Consider the following 19249-nt stretch of genomic DNA (forward strand, 5'->3'; position numbering starts at 1 on the left):
GCGTGGGGGCCATGCACCCACACCCTCTTCCCGCAGAGCCCAACTGCAGGGCAACCTCCAGCCCAGATACTCAAACCCCCACCCCACCAAAGCCCAGCTGCAGGGCCCCCCCAGCCCAGACACCCGCACCCCCTCCTCTGCTGCCCAGAACCCTGCAGTTCCCTCCCCTGGCACTGACTTCTATTTGCAAGGTGGGCTCTGCTGGGTCCCGTGCGCCCTAGTGGAGGGCTCTGCAGCCCATTTCTTGGGGGGAGGAAGGGGAAGGAAATTTTGCACCTAACATTAATTTCTACGCAAATTCTGCATTGCGCAGTGGTGCAGAATTGCCCCAGGAGTAAGAGTTAACAGATCAAAATGCAGTTTGGGAAGGACATTGAGGATGTGTTCCAGCTTTGTGGGTCATCCAAAAACGAAGGTACCCAAAAAAAAGTGGACACGTGGCAGAATTGCCCAGCTGCCCTGAAATATTATTGGCCAACAGCTGAACTCAAATTGCAGGGTCAAGGCCCATTAGAATTTAACTCCTCACCCTTTGAATTCAACTGTTGGCAATTCCGCCAAGAGTCCACTTATTTTTGAGTACCTTCATTTTTGGATCCCCAACTTCTGAAGATTTTGTCCAGATTTCCCTTTTTTTGAGGTTTTGCTTTTATATATAAAGTGCCTGGATTGAAGTTCAACAGCTGTAGACATTACAGCTGAAGGCATTTTTAAAAGCAACATCTGATGACTGATCTGCTCCAGGCACGATCTCAATCAAGATTTGCGGGCCTATAGTTCTCATTATAATTATATAGCTCACCAAAGGTTATGCTCAAATAAATTGGTTAGTCTCTAAGGTGCCACTAGTACTCCTTTTCTTTTTGCGAATACAGACTAACACGGCTGCTACTCTGAAACCTGTAATTCTGTGAATGTTTCCCATCTTCCAAGCAATGTTCTGTAAAAAAAATAAATAAAAATAAAAAAACCAGGCCATATTTTTGGTGGTTCATTTTTCTAATGTTGGTGTTTAAATATCCCTCTTTCTTGTAGATGCTTAGGCATGTGAGTAACTTTAAAATTCAATGGCCTAGATGAGGGGTCGGCAACCTTTCAGAAGTGGTGTGCCTAGTCTTCATTTACTCACTTTAATTTAGGGTTCATTGATAAACAAAAGTGATTTTATTAATTATAAAAAGTAGGATTTAAGTGGTTTCAAGTAATAACAGACAGAACAAAGTAAGTCACCAAGCAAAATAAAGCAAAAACACGCAAGTCCAAGCTGGACTGCGGTCTGGAGTTCCGTCCGCCGGCTCCTGCCAGCCAGGATCCCAGGTGTCGGCCCCGCTCAGCCCGCTTCCGGTCTGGGCTCCCGGCCCTGCCCGCACAGAGTGGGTACCTACCTTCTCCCCGGTTCTAGCCCATTCTGTTCCTCTCTCTCTCTGCACTGAGCTGAGGGTGGGAGTGCACTGAGCACAGACAGGGCTGGAGGTGAAGGAGGAGGCTGGGGGTTTGGGGAGTAGGGTCTGGCCAGGAGCTAGAATGAGGGAGGGGGCTCAGGGTTGGGGCAGGAGGTTTGGGTGTGGAGTGCTTACCTGGGCAGCTCCCATTTGGTGCGAGGGGTGCAAGTGGGAATGTGTGGTGGGGGGGTACAGGAGCTTCCATTTGGTGCTCAGGGTGGGGGTGGAAATGTGGGGGGTGCAAGAGTCAGGGCACGCTGGGGCTGTGTGCGGGGTGCAGAAGTCAGGGCAGGGGGCTGGGGGCATGTGAGGAGGGTGCAGGAGTCAGGACGGGGGGGCTGGGTATGTGTGCAGGGCGCTGGAGTCAGGGCTGGGGTCGTGGGGGGGTGCAGGGGTCAGAGCAGAGGGCTCACGGCAGGGGGCTGGAGGGGGTATGCCCTGATTCCAACCCCCCTTCCCCAAGGCCCAGTCCCCGACTCTTCTCCGCCTCCTCCCCGGAGCAGGGAGCGCGCTGCGGCTCCCCCTCCCTGGCAAGGGCCATCCGCTGATCGGGGGCCTGGAGGGAGGGGAGGCGGGGCGGGAAGCCAGCCCGCGGGGGGAAGAGGGGAGCTTGCCTGCCCTGCCGCAGCAGCCGGCAGGACCAAGCTTGTTCGCCCTGCCGCGGCAGGGGACTGGGGTGGGGGGCGGAAAAGAGCGGGCCGGGGCGGGCAGGAGTTTTAAGGGCAGGCTCCTGCCTGCCGGGTCCCGGCCGCCCGCCGCTCAGCCCGCTGCCCGCACGTGGGTTTATTGGGCTGGCGCCCTAAAGTTGACGCGGTCCACAAGCTTGTCTTGGGTTAGGGCTTTTTAACCTGGTGCATCTGCTGCGCATGTGCGGTAATCAGCTGCCGACTTGATTTTTTTTCCAGGCAACAAAACCAAAGTTCTCTTTCTTGCGCACGTCAGCTAATGTGACACCGTGTCAGACACGACCGTGTTTGCAAAGTGCGGAGGCAGGTTAAGAGAATGACAACCTGATTCGAGTGCCCCCGAGACCTTTCCACTGAGCGGCACTAGCTGTGCGGGCGGGCGCGCGTCTCCCACCGCCCCCGCGCTGGCCACACCGGTGCTTCTGTCTGGGAAACGTATGTCGGGGGGTCGGTGTTTTTTTCACACGCCTGACCAACAAACGTTTTACTGACGTAGCCTCAGTGAAATGCAACCCAAACTCTGTTTCAATTACTTTTATGTGGAGTACTAAAATACTGGTTTTGCTTATTTATTTATTCCTTGAGTGCCTGGGAGCCCCAGTGAGGGAGGAGGCCCCCATGGTTCCAACACAGAACAAAAAGACACAGAGGGCTTACCTACAGATCCGGTCTGACCCTCCCTCAGTAATAGCCTGCCTGTTATCTGCAGAATGACCATCATCCCTCAGCTGTGCGGAGCGAAGAGCAATAATCTTGCAGCGCCTCCCATCCTGCCTTGTGCCCTTTACACCAAGACACAAACCTCTCTTTCGCTAAATTGTCTCTCTTCTGTGCTGGGACTACAGACTTGTTGGCGTCGGGTGTTCAGGCTCAGACACTTGAGCAGGGTAAATATCAGGGCTTAATTCGTGCCAGGGCTTCCCAGGGCTGAGCCCCAGGACATCTAGGCTTGGCAGTTGACAGTTCTGGCATTTCGGGGTTTGCTGCATCAACCATGAATGTAAAAAAAAAAATGGCTTGAGTCACGTGTGCTGCAGGGGGCGCAAGCAGGGCACCGAGTCTAAACTTGCAACGATAGGGTTAGCAACCCGATGTCGTCAGCACGTTGCAGCGAAGGGGCCGGCTTCATGCAAATAGAGAGTATCTTTCAGGCAGAGAAACGAGTGACAAGGCGACAGCTAACAAGCTGGAGGAATTTATTCGTTTTGAAGCTGAATTTTCAGGCAGGAGGCGGTTTGCTTTGACTGGTAAAAAGGGAGCGCTAAGGCAAAGGAAGTAGGATTAGATTTGAAGTGGTCAAAGAATTACTATGGCGTTAGTGGCGCTCAGCGGCATCTGTCACCGTCATCTAGAGAGCTGTAGGAATGGGAGGGCTGCATAATTGTTGAACGAAAAAGTATCGCTTCTCGGCCTTTTGGCTAAGATCAAGTGTAGTATCTGTTCTTATCAGTTTAATATCTGATACGTCCTCTATCTGAGGACTATATATTAAATGGATTTTTGAAACAGGGAGATGGAATAGGAGCTTGCTCCATCCACTCCACGCATCGACCTGGTATTGCAGTACCTCCAGGAACGGTGCACCTCCCCCCTGGGGAGACTATTGTGGTTGAAAAACAGACTCAGTTGAACTCTGCCCTGTAAACCGGTCTTCACAACAGTTTTATTCTCAAGCATTCAGTCTCTTGGCTTATTTATCAAAATTTCTGTTGTAATTTTGTGAGTCCAGAGAGGTGAGGTGTTACTAGAGAATTATTTCAAAAGCTGGGACTCTACTTTGCGCAGTGAGTACTTTCAACAGGAGGAGGCATGAATAAGGGTTTATCAGGGAGACACTTCTTTATATACATGTGACCTTCAATATTATATATATATAAAAAAATTGCATTATGATTATATAGACAGGTCCTATTCTTCTCCCCACCCAACAGACCCGGTCTATGTGTTTCGGTTTGTAAGCTCAAGTGAAGGCAGCAGGTGTGGTACTGCACCCAGGGGCCCCATCCTCTGTAACAGACGTTCAAAACACTCATATTTAACTTCTGGTTCCTACGATGTGGCTTGGGACAGGACACTTCAGGTGGCTGCCCCTTTCAAATGGCTCTGCAGAGCGAAGATTAAACTATTTACCTCCTCTCGGAGGAGTGCAGTGTTTGTGATGTGCTTTACAGCTGTGAAGGGCTCAGTGTTACTCTTCTGTGAAAGGTTTCAGAGGGGTAGCCCTGTGAGTCTGCATCAGCAAAACAAAGAGGAGTCAACGAGAAACTGCAGCGCCGGAATTAATTTGCAAACTTGACACCATCAAATTAGGCCTGAATAAAGACTGGGAGGGGCTGGGTCACTACAAGAAGTAATTTCCCCTCTGTTGATATTCACACCTGCTTGTCAACTGTTGGGAATTGGCCTCGTTAGCCCTGACTCCCCCCCACCCCCCCATCTTTTCATGGGCTGTATATTTATACCCGCCTACTGTATTTTTCACTCCTTGCATCTGATGAAGTGAGCCCAAATAAATGTTTTCGTCTCTAAGGTGCCACAAGGACTCCTCGTTGTTTCTTCTGGGAAAGGCTGGTTTGTGGCAATTGATTTATCCCAGGCAGGTGCTCACACTTACAGCGCTGCAGCTGGGCCCCTGAAGCATTTAGTGGAGAGGCTACCTGTGCCACTGAAAGAGCTTCTCCCGTCAGCATAGGTGCTTCCCCTCCCAGAGAAGCGGTAGCGCTCTCCCTAGTAGAAACCAGTCTACACGGGGGGGGGGGGGGTGAGCGGGGGGCTAGGTCGATATAATGCGTCGCTCAGGCAATGCATTTTATAGCAACATAGGCTGGAACCGTAGACCAGGGCTCAGGGGCTCGAGAGTTGTTTCCCCCTCCAGCTTTGAAATCAGGACCAGCAGGTGGCGCCAGAGCTCCATCGCCCCAACGGGGGAGGGAGGGAGAAAGAGAAAGCTGCCAAAATGAAGTGAGCTCTGGAGACTGAGCAGAGCTGGCTGTTGGGACCCACAAAACCTGCAGTCTAAAGGCTTGTCTACATGGGGGAATTGACTGGCCTCCTAGAAGCAGAGTAAGCACTGCGCTGTAGCTCTTCCAGTATAACCCCCGGACACCGTTCCAAATAAAAACAACTTTATTCCCAAAAATGACTACTCCGCTTCCAAAGCTATTCTGCTATGGCCATGGCAGGAACTATTCCCATGCAGACAAGCACCTAAAGCTGCAGGGCTCCCAAGTGACGGAGTTGATAGCTTTGGCATGTTCACTGGTGCCCCACTGGAAGAAACTGCTGAGGGCAGTGTTGTATTCTCCCTCTCTCCAGCCATCAGGCCTGCATGCCAACGTAGTCCAACACGTTACTTGGCTCCGTACAGGGGAAAATGGATGAAATTCTATGGCCTGCGTTACACAGGCGGTCAGATCAAATGATCCCATTGTCCCTGCTGCCCTTAAAATGTAGGAATCTATTGTTGCAGCTTTACCTAGTCTGAGAGGCAGCGAAAGGAAGGGAGGGAAAGGCAAAGGAACCTTTGAGATGACAGCCCCTCCCCAATAAATGGCACATTTTCCAATACTTAAATATCAAACTGGGAACCCCCAGAGTCTTAACAGTCTCGGTCTCTTCTTCACAGAGCTACAGCAGACCTGCCCCTCAGAAGCTCTTTGGATTCTAATTTCCCCAGTGACAGATTTATATTCAGAGCGCATGCCGCGCAGGAACAGGGATAAGCAGCTCTCCAGCACATCACACGATAAGGCAGTGGAAACGGAACCTGACTTCTCTTTTCTGTTATGGGGATCTTCTCCTGCATGCGCCACAGAAAGTCACAGGGTGGTAGATTCAGGAGATAGGAACAAACAACTGGAACACATGGCATTGTGCAAAATATGCACCTTTCCGGATGTACTGAGCTCTGCTCTGCCAGGGAGACGGAATAGGAGCTTGCTCCATCCACGCCACACATCGACCTGGTACTGCGGTACCTCCAGGAACGGCGTACGTCCCCTCCGGGAAACTACCAGTGAGGAACGGGGGGCGGGGGAGGAGAGAAAAAGAGGGAAAAAAAATTGAGCTGTGTGTTGGCTTAGGGTGTGGTGTCTCTCTTTGTAAGATGCAGAGCTGCGGTGGGGCACCAGCCTGTGATTTAGGAGATCTGGGTGCAGTTCCCTGCTCCACCACAGACTCCCTTTGTTACCTTCGGTAAGTCGCTTCGCTTCCCTGTGCCTCAGTTCCCCACCTGTAAAGAGGGAACAACAGCCAGGCCCTGCAGATTGCGAGGGGCTCAAATACTATTGTAATGGGGATCCACTAAGTACCAAAGACAGGAGCTAGATCCTGTTCCATCTCACGGAGCCGGACTGATACCAGATGACTGGTTGAAAAGCACTATTGATAAGGGAAGTATTCTCACACTTGCAGAGTCTGAAAGACCAGCATTGTTCCAAGCGCATATGTTAATTTTAGATTTCTGCATCTTCCCCTCCCAGAGTCAGTGGGGGCCAAGGAGCTCCGTGGCACCAAGGATTCAAGTTCTACAACAAAGACTACAGGCAGGAAAGAGGTAGGCGAGCAGAGTTACGGGGTTGGAGCCTTTATTAGTAGTAGTATTAATATTACTAGGACAGTAGCACCTGGGAACCCAGTTGAGGTTACGGATCCATTGTGTCAGGCACAGCACAGACATAGCTTGAGAAGCAGCCTTTGCTCCACAGACCTTAGTCTGTTCCCCCGGCTCCTTTGAGCGGGGCAGGGGGACATAAAACTAGATATCAGACTTTTCCAGGTTAGAAAAATTAGGTGAGTAACACCTTCTGCACTTGGGGGGGATGGGAGGGAATGCTGTGGTGATCTTCCTGTATAGTTACGCAGGGCACCGGCACCCACCAGTCACTGATCTTTTACCTAAGAACAAAATAGTTCAGTTGTCCCCTAAACAGAACAACCCCTCTGAAACCCAAACATGTGGTCCCACTCCCACTTAGGTTCAGAGAACAACTAGAAGAGTCTTTATTGAGCTTTGCATGCAGTTGAGTGGCTTTCAAACATTCCTTGCTACCTGCTAATAACTTCTGAGAAGTGAAACCAGTCAGTCCACTGGCTTCTCTGCAGCCGAATAGCCACAGAGGGCTCTCAGGTCCCTTTCCTCCAAGCTGCTTCTTTGACTTTACACAAAAACAATACAAAGGAGTTCCCTGCAATTCCACTAGCCCTGTCTCCAACTGTGGCCAGTACCAGCTGTCGACAGAAAGGTGGGAGAAGCCCCAGAATGGGCAACGGTGGAATAAGTTGCCCACAGGTAAGTTTCTCCCCCTCCCCCCAACCCCATTACTCAGGTCTACACAGAAGTGTGTTCCATTTGATAACCTGCAGAAATGTCCCTCTGACCAACAAGAACACTCTCCTTACATTACAAATACACTCAAAGGCCTTGATCCTGCAAGGTGCCAAGAGCCCCACACACCGGATATTCTCTGAACTCCTTTCAGAGTAACAGCCGTGTTAGGCTGTATTCGCAAAAAGAAAAGGAGTACTTGTGGCCCCTTAGAGACTAACCAATTTATTTGAGCATGAGCTTTCGTGAGCTACAGCTCACTCACGAAAGCTCATGCTCAAATAAATTGGTTAGTCTCTAAGGGGCCACAAGAACTCCTTTTCTCTCTGAACTCCGAAACCCACTGGTGCCACCCCACCCACTCCCCTTTGGACAAGCAAGTACACACAGAGGACAGTGTTTGCCAACGCTCGGAACCCTACAGACAACTACAGAGAGGAAACCCACGGACCACCACACCTATCTTCACAGATCCGGAAATCACCCCAGAACACACCAAGCAATCTGTTGTCTACTGGCAGGCACTCAGATACCACAGAATATGCTCTGAGGAGACAGTCCGGGACAGGCACCTTAACACACGCAAAACCGCCTTCGCCAAAGGGGGACACCCCACCACAGAAGTACATCGCATCATGGAATGGGCCACCCAGATACACCAAGGAAACGTGCTTCAATACAGAAATAAAACCCCCACCGACCGCACACCCCTAGTGGTCACCTACTACACCCTACACTGCAACCCATATGGGGTAACAAACAACTAAAACCCATACTTGATAGAAACACCATCCTGAAAGAAATCTTTCCTGAACCCCCACTTCTGGCCTTCAAAACAACCCCTAATCTCTCCAAGCTCATCATCAGAAGCAAGCTCCCCACAGACCAGGACACACCAACTCACAGCAGCACCAGACGCAAAACCTGCAGACACATCTCCACTGCTACAATGATCAACACACTCCACAACACACCTTTCAAGATCCATGGGTCCTACACATGCCAATTCCAATCACAACATGTGGTTTACCTCATCCAGTGCACTAAATGCCCCAACAACAACTATGTGGGTGAAACCAGAGAATCACTATGCTCACAAATTAACAGGAAAATGAAAGGACAAGACCACCACATCATCTGTGGGTGAGCACTTCTCACAGAACAATCACTCTTGTATGTGATCTATCAGCCCTCATCCTCAAAGGAAACCTGCACAACATTTTCAAAAAGACGGGCCTGGGAGTTGAAATTCATAACTTTGCCAGACACTAAAAATCCTGGACCGAACAAAGATACTGGGTTGATGGTTTATTTACTACAATCTGTAAACCACTAACAGCCTCCCCCAACTGCTTTCTCCTCCGCCCCTTTACTTTCTTTCCTGTGACGGGAGGAGTGTTAACAGGCCACTTCACCTTGAAGGGGCCCTTGAAATGTGCTAACTACGCTAAACAATCTATTCCACCTTGTACTTAGCAAGCAGTGAAACTCCGAGGCTTTGTCTACTCTGGAACTTGTCTTTCTGGGGTGTTAACAAAACAAAAACAAAAAAACCCCACCAACGCTCAGGAAAAACAGAAGTTTAACTATGAAAAGCGCCCGTGTGAACAGCGGGGTGTGTGCAGGAGCTGCTGCTGCTGCTGCTCCTTGGGGGTGGAATTGCTGGGTCTGCGGGAGAGCTCTCTCCTGCAGACAAACAGCAGCTACGCTGAGCGCCTGTTGGTGCCACGGCTGCAGCGGATTTTTCACATCCCTGAGCAACGCAGTTATGCCGATGTAAGTCTGTAGCGTGCACCTGGCCCTACTCTTGTTTACTTTTGCCAATGCGAAATACACTGTTGGCACTAACCATTTATTCTTGGCACACTTCTCTCTGTCCGCCCCTCCCCCCAAAAAGGAAACCTAAATCACCCAAAGGGAAGGGCTAAAATTAGCCATAAATGAGACAGACACAGGAGCTTAACAAACAATAGACAGGTCCCACCAACTACAGCCAGAATAGTCCCCTTTCCACACATCTCTGTGGGCACTCACCAGGATCGTCGTCTTTCAGAGCTCCTGCCGCTACTCCCCTGCTGCCAAAGACTGAATTACCTCATCCCCATAGGGAGAATCCCAACTTAAATAATACCCCAGGCGCCTCCCCTTTCCCCACCAGCTCTTGGGAGGCCACAACAGCCAGAAAGTAGAGGTAGCAGGGACAGATCAGCTCATTTCCAGGACACCACCAATACAAGGAGGAACTGGGACCTATCTCCTTGGGTAGTTTATGCCTGTAGTTAAGCAGGACAGGTCTTGGCTGTGGATTTAAATCACACCCATGATCCATGTGCGACTGAAAAAACATGCACATGTATAAAAGTTAGCCCCCGGGGAGGCCCGGTGTAACTGCTGGCTTCATTTCAAGTGGGAGAAAAGGAAGGTCTAGTAGGTAGGGTACTGAACTGAGCCTGGGAAGTCATTGGTTCTATTCCTAACTCAACCACAGAGGCCCAGATCGGACCTCAAAGGTGTTTAGATGCTTAACTCCCACTGATTTCAATGCGAGTTAAGTGCCTAAATACCTTTAAGAATCTGGGCCAAGTTCCCTAGGTGACCCTGGGCTCGTCATTTAATTTCCCAGGGCCCCTATCAAGGAAGAACAACACTTCCCCACCTCACAAGCAGTGCAGCGATAGAATCACGAGGTGCACAGAGACTGCGGCGGCGGGGGCCGGATAAGTACCTCGACCGATTGCGGTTTACCTGGATTCCTTAGGGCAGTCCCAGGATCACAGACAACCCAGGAGCTGTGATCAGGTAACAGGGTTTCCTTCCTTATTCGCCTTCACATCGGAAGGGAAACAGAGCGAATTCTGAGCCCCTCAAGTCACACCGGAGTCAGGTCCGGCCTCTCCGATCTCGACACGGAGCCGCTGCAGCTGCCCCGCGGCAGCACTTCAGCCTGGCCACTCAGCGGGGCGGCAGGGGCGGCTCTCCCGCCGCTGCCCTTCATCCACCTCCCCGAGCGATGCCAGCAGAGGTGATGGGGGACGAGTTACGGTCAGGTGCCCCCCCCCCCAGATTTCTGCCAGGGTTTGCTGGCACCGCTCGGCCACATGCTCGCCCCCCCCCCCAGCAGCCGGCGCCTCCGAGCTGCGCCCCCCACGTAGGAGCAACAGCTGGGAGGCCGCTGCTTTCCGCTGGGGTGGGGGGGGAGAAGAGTCTGCGAGCCAAACTTTGCCATTGTCCCCCCCCCGGCACGGGCAGGTCCGGGCGGCAGGGAGCGAGAGGCGCGCGCTCCACCGCGTGTCTCCCCCCGGGAAGTTGGTCCAATGGCAGCTGGGACCTCACCTACCTCCTGCTCCGAAGGGAGAATTCCAACGGCCAAAGCGGCTCCCCCGGGACCGAGCCCCAGGCCGGGACCCTGTGGCCAGGCTCTGTCCCCGCAGCGCAGAGCGTGTCTCTCGCCGGAGACAGAGGGGTCTGGTCAGCCAGAGCGCCGGCGCCCACTGGGGAAGCGGGGCCTCCTCACAGGGCGGGTAGCCCGGGCTCAGCCACCTGGCCGGGGAGGGGCGGGGTCAGAGGGCGGGTAGCCCGGGCTCAGCCACCTGGCCGGGGGGGGGCGGGGTCAGAGGGCGGGTAGCCCGGGCTCAGCCACCTGGCCGGGGGGGGGGGCTGAGAGGGCGGGTAGCCCGGGCTCAGCCACCTGGCCGGGGAGGGGCGGGGTCAGAGGGCGGGTAGCCCGGGCTCAGCCACCTGGCCGGGGAGGGGCGGGGTCAGAGGGCGGGTAGCCCGGGCTCAGCCACCTGGCGGGGGGCGGGGTCAGAGGGCGGGTAGCCCGGGCTCAGCCACCTGGCGGGGGGCGGGGTCAGAGGGCGGGTAGCCCGGGCTCAGCCACCTGGCGGGGGGGAGCTCAGAGGGGGGTACCCCGGGGAGCGCATCAATTGGTCTGACCCCTCCCAGCGCGCCTCTCCCCTCGCTGCGAACGGGGCGTAGCGAGCCCCGCAGGAGGCCCACTCGCACCCGCCTCACCCTGCTTCTAAACGCACGGCCGCGTTCGCGACTGGTGTGTTCTGCTCCGCCCCTCCGCCGCCCGGACCAATAGGCGCTCAGCAGGCCTCTGGCTCGACAAGGGGGAGGGGATATCGCCGGGGTCGCGCCTGTGAAGGGGCTGCGGGAACTTACTGCGCGTGCGCTTCTCCCGCCAGGTGGCCAGCCGGTGGCAGCAAAGGGACTATAGAGACCCCTGTTTCGGGGGCTGCGCAGGGGATATTGGTGGGCACCAGGGGGCTCTATGCAGGGTGATCCTGTAGCTCGGAAAAACTAAGGACCCCACCCTCCCTCTGCGGGGAAGCAGGGGGACTCTACAGGTACTCGTGCGTAGGGACTGGGGAGGGCTGAGAATCCCTCTCTAGGGGAAAGCATGGATGCTTCAGGCCCACCTATACTGTCATAGAGGATTCTGAGCAAGGTCATCGGCAAGTGCACAGGAATAGTGGGACTGGGGTGGGTGAGAATCCATCTATGGGATGGGGGAAGAGACCTCTCCCTAGGGTCAACGTAAGAGATCCTTGCATAGGACAAGAGGCCCCCATTCACTGTTTATTTTCCCCCATACTATCTCTCACCCAGAGTCCAGTCTCCCTCCGCTGCCATGCAGCATCCTGTCCTGCACTGTCCAGCCTTCAGCCAAGGGGCTCAGAACATCCTGGCTTCTTTCTCCATGCAGGAGGGTTTCCTCTTCCTTGGGCCAGCACCGCCACCTGGGCTCTGCCCTGTCTGGGGCAACTGCGGTCACTGCCCCACAGAGCTCCACACCCTACTGGAACACAATTAATGCAGCCAGAGAATAACCATCCAGGCAGGGAGGGAACAGGGCCTCTGGGCACAATGGTGCAGAGCCCACAGCTGGGATCGTAAAGCTGCAGGTACTTTGGAAGTAATACTTTGGATAGTGGCACTGATGGTTGGGCAGACAGGAACATTTCCTGAGCTCTCCCCTTCCACACTGTTCATCAGTTCCATTGGTATTATCAAGCGACTGCAAGCTCAAAGGTTCCAAGCCAGCAGGTATTTCAAGCAACTCCAAGTTCAAGTTCAAGGTGTATCTGGACATTATTTCCAGGCTGCATTTCACTATTAAAAACTGCTTGTTTAAGAGTCTGGGACAATGTACACTCCAGAAAAGAATCAACTGGACAAATGCATTAAATTGGACACTGGAGTTACACCAGGACAAAACCACTGAACTGAACTAACCTGACCAAGCAAAACTAGAACCTTTGACAAGAGTTAGCAGAAGAGCAGTTTGCTGCTATTTCTGTAAAAAAGCCAAAGTCGCAATTTAAAAATAAATTACATCAAATTGGTCCTGCAAATAGTCACCATTTTCTACTGTTCTGTCTAGAAACAGAAAACCAGACAAATAACTCGACTTGACCGCAATTTTGAGTTTTTGCCTATGAGAGCCCCTCAGCATAAAACTAACTTTGAAGTCACAGGGCATTCAGGCCCATGATACTTTTGCATTTCAGGCTCCCCATGGCTTTAATGAGAGCTTTGGTGGTGGCAGAAGGAAAATTAACTATATAACTATTCAATCTATTTAACAGAATTAGGCCCAAATGAAAGCTCTAGTTTTAATTAAATGATAGAAAACAGTCATACGTACTCCCTTGAAGTCCTGTGATCGTTCCATAGAGACCAATTACTAAGGGCCCCCTTCTGCCAGGTGTTGTCAATAGCAGCAAGGACCTGGTTGAAATATCTAGAGGTTCCGGGGGGGGGGGGGGGGCTCAGAGGGCGGGTAGCCCGGGCTCAGCCACCTGGCCGGGGGAGGGAGGGGCTCAGAGGGCGGGTAGCCCGGGCTCAGCCACCTGGCCGGGGGGGGGGCTCAGAGGGCGGGTAGCCCGGGCTCAGCCACCTGGCCGGGGGGGGGCTCAGAGGGCGGGTAGCCCGGGCTCAGCCACCTGGCCGGGGGGGGGGGGGGGGCTCAGAGGGCGGGTAGCCCGGGCTCAGCCACCTGGCCGGGGGGGGGCTCAGAGGGCGGGTAGCCCGGGCTCAGCCACCTGGCCGGGGGGGGAGGGGCTCAGAGGGCGGGTAGCCCGGGCTCAGCCACCTGGCCGGGGGGGGGGGGGGGGCTCAGAGGGCGGGTAGCCCGGGCTCAGCCACCTGGCCGGGGGGGGGGGGGGGGGCTCAGAGGGCGGGTAGCCCGGGCTCAGCCACCTGGCCGGGGGGGGGAGGGGCTGAGAGGGCGGGTAGCCCGGGCTCAGCCACCTGGCCGGGGGGGGGGCTCAGAGGGCGGGTAGCCTGGGCTCAGCCACCTGGCCGGGGGGGGGGCTCAGAGGGGCGGGTAGCCCGGGCTCAGCCACCTGGCCGGGGGGGGGGGGGGCTCAGAGGGCGGGTAGCCCGGGCTCAGCCACCTGGCCGGGGGGGGGGGGGGGGCTCAGAGGGCGGGTAGCCCGGGCTCAGCCACCTGGCCCGGGGGGGGGGGGGGCTCAGAGGGCGGGTAGGCCCGGGCTCAGCCACCTGGCCGGGGGGGGGGGGGGGCTGAGAGGGCGGGTAGCCCGGGCTCAGCCACCTGGCCGGGGGGGGGGGGGGGGGGCTGAGAGGGGCGGGTAGCCGGGCTCAGCCACCTGGCCGGGGGGGGGGGGGCTGAGAGGGCGGGTAGCCCGGGTCTCAGCCACCTGGCCGGGGGGGGGGGGGGGCTGAGAGGGCGGGTAGCCCGGGCTCAGCCACCTGGCCGGGGGGGGGGGCTGAGAGGGCGGGTAGCCCGGGCTCAGCCACCTGGCCGGGGAGGGGGGGGCTGAGAGGGCGGGTAGCCCGGGCTCAGCCACCTGGCCGGGGGGGGGGAGGGCTCAGAGGGCGGGTAGCCCGGGCTCAGCCACCTGGCCGGGGAGGGGGGGGCTCAGAGGGCGGGTTAGCCCGGGCTCAGCCACCTGGCCGGGGAGGGGGGGGCTCAGAGGGCGGGTAGCCCGGGCTCAGCCACCTGGCCGGGGGGGGGGGAGCTCAGAGGGCGGGTAGCCCGGGCTCAGCCACCTGGCCGGGGGGGGAGGGCTCAGAGGGCAGGTAGCCCGGGCTCAGCCACCTGGCCGGGGGGGGGGGGGGCTCAGAGGGCGGGTAGCCCGGGCTCAGCCACCTGGCCGGGGGGGGGGGGGGGGGGCTCAGAGGGCGGGTAGCCCGGCTCAGCCACCTGGCCGGGGGGGGGGGGGCTGAGAGGGCGGGTAGCCCGGGGCTCAGCCACCTGGCCGGGGGGGGGGGGGGGGGGCTCAGAGGGCGGGTAGCCCGGGCTCAGTCACCTGTATGACAGGATACCATGACATCATCTGGGAGGAGGGTCCCAACTATGGGATCATTTCCCTCTGCTCCAGTTGGATGTTCTCCTTCCCTGAGACTTTCATCCGCCTCAACAGCACAGGGGCTGTCAGACTGGGGGTGACAGCATTCTACTGTGTCCCGGAATGTCTCATCTATGTACCTCTCTGTCTCCCTTACCTCCTCCAGGTCAGCCACTCTGGCCTCCAAAGCCCATACACGGTCTCTTTTGAGGGCCAGGAGCTCCTTGCACTGAATGCACATCATACGCCACCCACCCATTGAGCAGATAATCATACGTGCTGCATTCAGTGCAATAAACTGGACAGCCCCTACTCTGTGTCTGGACTTCTGCTGCATTCTCTTTTTACTCCTGCAGCTGTTTCCTTTATTGTTGTTTTTATCAGGCTGTTTATTGCCTTAAGTTTAAAAAACGTTAATTAAGTGCATCTCCCCCCCCCCCCCCCAACAAAACTCCCCTATGAGCTGCTTCTGATCACTAGCTCCTCTGGTTGCTCAGGAACCGGTTTTTTTAAAGCCCTGTTCTCCCTGAGTAGCCCCGCCCCCCCTCGTTAAGGGGTGATGAGCGCTAAAGGGCTTGGGGGTCCAAGCCTGGTTAAGAAGCTCTCAGCCTTGCCTAGCAGGTTCCTAGGCTCAGCACACGGTGCCCCAACCAGACAGAGCACACTATAGAATGTCACAATATCTCGGGGGGAGTGCCCTGTAACCCCTATATTCATCATGTATATATAATTGTGATATTTCATCTAAAGCATGCCAGATGAGGTACTGGGAAAGGTTATGATCTGCTGAAAGCCATTGTTCTATCTAAATAAGTATATCATTAGTGCATATGAAATTAGGAGATTTGCGTTATCTGTTCGCAAAAAGAAAAGGAGTACTGGTGGCACCTTAGAGACTAACAAATCCGATGAAGTGAGCTGTAGCTCACGAAAGCTTATGCTCAGATAAATTTGTTAGTCTCTAAGGTGCCACAAGTACTCCTTTTCTTTTTGCAAATACAGATTAACACGGCTGCTACTCTGACACCTGTTATCTGGTTGTCGCTAAAATATGCTGGGGAATTGCCCAGATATTAGAACCCCAGAGACAAGAACAAAGGAGCTAACCAACATCATGGTGGGTATCAAACAATCATCAATAGCCATTGTCCAGCAAGGAAGCTACAATGCAAAGACTCATTGGCACAATGCCACACCAGGGAATTGCTCTACCTTGCCTGTGACTCAGCAATGCCCTCCAGACATGCCAGGACTTGTGTTCTCCAAGCACAGGACCAAGGGTATAAAACACAACATAGGATGAAGCATGTGGCCACTTTCTCTTCTCCCCTACCTACGCTAAGGCAACGAGAAAGCTGGAGCTGAAGAGATTGTCCTGAGGTTAAGAGGAAAAGCCTGCGTATGAAAGACTGTGACCAACCTGCAGTATCCAGTGGAGTGAGAAAAACTGCTTAATCTAGATGTCACCCAGTCTATAGGTTGAGAGTTTAGACTGTTTGCTTATCTTTTATTTTCTTTTGGTAACTACTCTGACTTTTTGCCTATCACTTACAATCTCTTTTGTAATCATGAGGATGTTTTACTGTTGATCTTTACCAGCGAGTTTGCCTGAAGTGCTTGGTAAATCTGCTCAGGTCACAAAGGCTGGGCCATGTCCATTGATGAAGTGGTGAACCAAGTAATAAACTTGCATTGCTCAAGGGTCTTGAGCAGTGCAAGATGGTATATTCCTGAGGTATAGTGCTGGGAGCTGGGGGGATCTGGCTGGTGCCTTTCTCTGTGTGATTCATGAGTGTCTCTGGGAACATTCATGCAGTATAGCTGGGTGCGGGGCTCCACATGCGGTTGTACTGAGTAGTAACAGCACCTGGAGGGGTTTGCTGCTTGCCACCAGTAAGGCATTGTGAGAGACAACCCAGGCTAGTTAGAAAAGGGGGCATAGTGCTCCCACAGTCCCAGGTTGCACCCTGGGGATCCTGTCACAGCTATGTATGTCAGTCAAGCAGCAAGCACCCTCCACACACACACGACAGACAACAAACTCATCCCAAGGGTCACAGTCACTCCTCTGTCACCTGGAGAACTCCTTCACAAAACTCCTGTTAGCTGCTCCTGTCCACTAGCTCCTCCGGTCGGTTAGGAGCAGTATTTTTAAACCCTGTTCTCCCTGAGTAGCCCCGCCCCCTAGTTAAGAGTTGATAGATGCTAAAGGGGTTAAGGGATCAAAGCCTCATTAAGAAGCTCTCAGCCTTGCCTAGCAGGCCACTAGACTCAGGTCAGCACACGGATGCCCCAAACAAACAGACCACAGACTATATACATTAGTCAAGCAGGGAACACACCACAAACACAAACACACTTACCCGAAGGTCACGTAGTCGCTCCTGCGTCCTCTGGAGAACTCCCTCGCAAAACTCCTATTAGCTGCTCCTGGCCACTAGCTCGGAGGGAAGTATTTTCACAGTTGTGGCGGCTGACAAAGACCAGCGTTGGTCTAAGCGTATATGTTAATTTTAGATTTCTACATCTGGACACCCCCATCGCACCCCGTGGCCCTGTCTCCACTTGCACTTCTGTCGGCAAAACTTTTGTTGCTCAGGGGTGTGAAAAAAAACATACGTTTTGCCGGCATAAGTGCTCATGTGCACAGCGCTGTCAGCGGGAGACGCACTCGACATGGCTACTGCTGCTCGTTGAGTCGACGGGAGAGCTCTCTCCCATCGGCAGAACGCGGCTACGCGAACACTCGGACGGTGGCGCAGGTGTATCGGTACAGCTGTGCGGCTGTAAGCTTGTAAGTGTCGACATGGCCTGACTCAGGGTGGGCAGGCAGCACAGCAGGAGGGGAAGGAGCTCTGCAGCACCAGGGCTTCCAGATCTGCAAGCCTGGGGCAGGAAAGAGGTAGAAGAGCAGCATTAGGGGTTGGAGTGTGGCTATTACTTACAGCACAGTAACACCAGGGACACCCATTGAGGTTACAGAGCCATTGTGCCAACCATGGCATAGATACACATTGAGAGGGAGCCCATGCTCCAAAGAGCTGTGTCTTTTTTCTCTTGTGGGAGGGGCAGGGCAACAAAAAATAAAATGCTGCATTGTTGTTTGCAGTGTTGTTGTAGCGGTCTTGGTCCCAGAATATGAGACAGACAAGGTGGGTGAGACATCATCTTTTATTGGCTCAACTTCCGTTGGTGAGAGAAACAAGCTTTCGAGTGCCACAGAGGTGAGGTGGAAAGGGAAACCAGTTCATCCTCTGGATTCTTTAGAGAGGGTTCCTGGAGGGGGCTCCCAAGTCTCCGTCCTCCATGCTGCTATTTTGACTTTACCCAAAAATGGTAAAAAGGTTTCGTTCTGCCATCAGACCATCAGTCCCTGAATTCCACTTTCCCTGTCTCCAACCGTGGCCAGTACCAGCTGTTTGACAGGAAGGTGCAAGAAGCCTTAGCATGGGCAATTGTGGAATAAGCTGTTCACAGGGGAAGTTTCTCCTCACCACTCAGGTCTATGAGAAAAGGCCCAATTTATAACCTGCCAAAACATCCCCGTGATCAACAAGAACAAAGGTCCTCTCCCAGGTTCTGCACCTCCATGTTCGCAGCACATGTGGGTAAGGCAGCTATCAGTCCCAGCAGCCCAGGGGACTTTTCTCTGGTCCCTGCCATTCTTGACTCCTCCACGGGACAGTTGGTTTCAAGAAAGAGTCTTTTATTAATTCCTCCCCATCCTCCACTTGCAGTCATCTGAATTCAGCCAAGAGCTGGTAACTGGGATGCCTCTAACAGAGCCACAGTTCAGCCAGAGCCAGCCATAGCTTGTCAGGAGCTGCAGATCTGTGGCTGATTTGTGCACCGTGTGGACATTTGACAGGAATTCAGAGATTCCAAGGCCAGAATTGACCATTCTGCTCATACAGTCTGATCTCCTGCGTAACATGGGCCAGAGCATTTCACCAGTGGTTTTTTACATCTGGCCCATCACTTCTGGCTGGGCTAGAGCACAAATTGTAGAGAGAGACACCCAGATGCGATGTAAACACTCCAGGTGATGGTGGATCCATCGAATTCCTAGGTCAGTTGTTCTGACGGCTAATTACCCCCTAAAAAATCTGCACTTTTTCCAGCCTGAATTTCTCCAGCTGTAGCTTCCAACCATTGGATCTCGTTCTGCCTTTGTCTGTGAGAGCAAAGAGCCCTCTCCCATCAGAAATCCTCTTGCCATGTAGATACTTATAGACGGTGACTTTACAGTCAACTCTTAACCTTCTGTTCATTAAGCTACACGGCTTGAGCTTCTCTGGTCTCTTACTGTATGGCAGGTTTTCCAGACCTCACATGATTCTGGTGGCTCTTTCCTGAACCCTTTCCAATGTGTCCTAGCACAGCATCTCCCAGCCACATGCAGGCTTGGCTTAGCCCTACTTTCGGGGTGAAGCTTGAGGAAATCAGAGCCTGCAATGGAAGGGCTTCTTAGTATTT

At 54.0% G+C, this 19249-nt stretch overlaps 1 long non-coding RNA gene and 1 other non-coding gene across 2 annotated transcripts; one reads left to right on the plus strand and one right to left on the minus strand.

Annotated features, from left to right (window-relative positions):
* Positions 1 to 878: 878 nt before the first annotated feature.
* On the minus strand, positions 879 to 10989 carry LOC144930722 (uncharacterized). Its single transcript, XR_013636042.1, has 3 exons — positions 10792 to 10989; positions 2786 to 6137; positions 879 to 940 (listed from the first exon to the last, which is right to left on the minus strand). It is a non-coding gene; the product is annotated as an uncharacterized LOC144930722 (long non-coding RNA).
* LOC140915404 (U2 spliceosomal RNA) lies at positions 3527 to 3717 on the plus strand. The gene has a single exon (XR_012160146.1). It is a non-coding gene; the product is annotated as a U2 spliceosomal RNA (small nuclear RNA).
* Positions 10990 to 19249: the final 8260 nt, after the last annotated feature.

The sequence above is a fragment of the Lepidochelys kempii genome, chromosome 7, assembly GCF_965140285.1.
Source record: "Lepidochelys kempii isolate rLepKem1 chromosome 7, rLepKem1.hap1, whole genome shotgun sequence".
In the NCBI taxonomy this organism is placed as follows: domain Eukaryota; kingdom Metazoa; phylum Chordata; order Testudines; family Cheloniidae; genus Lepidochelys; species Lepidochelys kempii.